The sequence below is a fragment of the Elephantulus edwardii genome, unplaced genomic scaffold (assembly GCF_000299155.1).
Source record: "Elephantulus edwardii isolate Elephantulus edwardi_28Jun2011 unplaced genomic scaffold, EleEdw1.0 scaffold00319, whole genome shotgun sequence".
NCBI classification, from domain to species: domain Eukaryota; kingdom Metazoa; phylum Chordata; class Mammalia; order Macroscelidea; family Macroscelididae; genus Elephantulus; species Elephantulus edwardii.
In genome coordinates, this window is record NW_006400069.1 from 1,004,047 (window position 1) to 1,006,239 (window position 2,193).

The 2,193-nt window shown below is 38.3% G+C and overlaps 1 pseudogene; it reads right to left on the reverse strand.

The window, feature by feature from the left end:
- The window catches only part of LOC102870783, a 5,474-nt pseudogene extending 3,609 nt beyond the window's left edge, over positions 1-1,865 (reverse strand).
- Between the last annotated feature and the right edge of the window lie 328 nt (positions 1,866-2,193).

Below are 2,193 nucleotides of genomic sequence, written 5' to 3' on the forward strand. Positions count from 1 at the left end.
GGCTAAGCACAATTGATAACAGTGCATCTAAATTCCAAAATCAGTCTCCATAATAGTCTATGTGTTTCCTATTGCCAAAGGGGCCCTTTGGAGTAGTGAGAGAAGATCTTCACCCTGAAACCTACAGCATCCCTTTTCAGTAGAAAGTAGCTAAGAGAATATGCCATCCTCTTTTCCTTATGAATCAGGGTGAAGTCTCTCTCAGGGAGCAATGATAGCGAATGGCAAAGGACACACTGACAAAGGAGATTAATCAGAACTGGCTTTAAGAAGCACTGTGGCAATTGGACTATTAAAACAGACTTTCAAGGGCGGGGGAAAGAAGAACGGACTGGGGAGGAGGGTAGAGAAAATAATGCAACAACGAATGAATGAAAACCCAAAATCTTTGAAAATGTTCATTAAAAGTAATAAAATTTATTAATAAAAAAAGGGGAGGAGAAAGAAAATGGCTTTTCCAGCAGTAATATTGTTTGTTTCCAGTGTGTTTTGGTACTCTGGGACCCATAGACAACTTGACACTGTTGTATCAATTCTTCTCTAAATACATATCAAAGTAGCCAGCAATTGATGTGCACACTTATGTCCTTATGATTTTCAGGGTAAAATCTGATGGAAACTCCTAATCTGAGATAGATGTTTATGACAATTTACATTCTTAATATAACAAGGGTCTAAAGTAAGAGTCTTTGGATTTATAACTTCCACAACAGCTTGTAGGATAACTGCTTTATTCATGCAAGACATGTTGAAGCTGTAAACATCATCCCAAAATGCTATTCGATCAGCTTGTTTATTCACATAACTCACTGCCAAAAGACTGATGGTTCAAATATCAGGATAGACCAATACACATTTTGCCAAGTATTTGTTCTTTGCATGAAGGACAGAATCTAGCATAGACTCAAAAAGAAGAGAATAACCCATCCACTCAGATGCAATAACATCCAATTTTTCTATAGGAAGATGAACTTCAATCTTTCCTTTAGTTAGTATAACAGTATCTTCAAGTTCATTTGGCCTTATGATATCTATTGCCTTCTAAAACATTTCAGATTTATTAACTCCAAGAACCTTTTCTGCACCAGATTTAGCAGCAATTTAGATAGAATTCCATTTTCACAATCAACATCCAAAACAACCTTGTCTGTGAAGACCTTTGGATTCTGGTATATAAAATCTTAATAACCTTCAGTTAGCACTTTGTCCTTTAGCATTTCTTCATGTATACCATAATGCTTATAGGAGCTGAAGTAGCTACAATCTTCGTCCCCCTGGAGGTCTAAAATGGCAAAATTCTGAGCAAATTGTTTCATCTTTTGCAGATATTCTCATGCTCAAGCTAATGCAGCTTCAGCAGGCAGTGTCCCATGTGTTTCAATTTTTCAACAAGAGATGCATTTTCACTGAGTCCATTGGGGTATGAGAATGAAACTGATACAAGTTCATAAAGATTTTCCACATCAAACTGAAGTTAAAGATCATCTTCTAACACTTGCTTCAAATAGTCCTCTTTCTCCCAAGGCCCTGGATTATATATGGAATTCATATACTCAACTATAAGATTCTGAAATATAATAAATTTATTGGCTTAATGTAGCCATAAAATTCAAGTCTATGCTTATGAACCATGTTATCAACATTAAACTGGTGCTCAGACTTGCAGTGTGAAATGTTTCTTCAGCACAAGTGAATAACAACATGTCAAAGGACAGGCAGGGAGTCTGCTGCTTGTCGTGGGAGAGTTCAGTATCCTCCTCATCCTCCCAGGTGCCCTTGTCTCTGCTGTCCAACAGTTCTGGCAGGTCCTCTTCTTCCTCCACAGCACCCCAGCCACCTGTAGCAACTGATGCTAACAAACACATTGCCTGTTTGATTTTTAAAGATGGAACTTCACCCTTTGCTTGTTTTAAGTATGTATGGAATATTATGATAGGGCATAGTAGTAGTAGTAGTAGTGATCAGATCATTGGAAATGGTGGGGAGAAAAACTATACAGGTATGTGCAGTAGTGGGTGTGCCTGTGTTATTCCTAGATGTTTGTCAGCAAAGCTATTTCAGTCAGCATCTGTGGGGTCCTGGATTCACAGGACTATGGGGTAGGAAGATGTCATCCAACAAGGATGGCAGTTCCAGGTATTACCAGGGGGCATAGCTTTTACATTATTGAACTGCTATCTCAATGCCATGGAG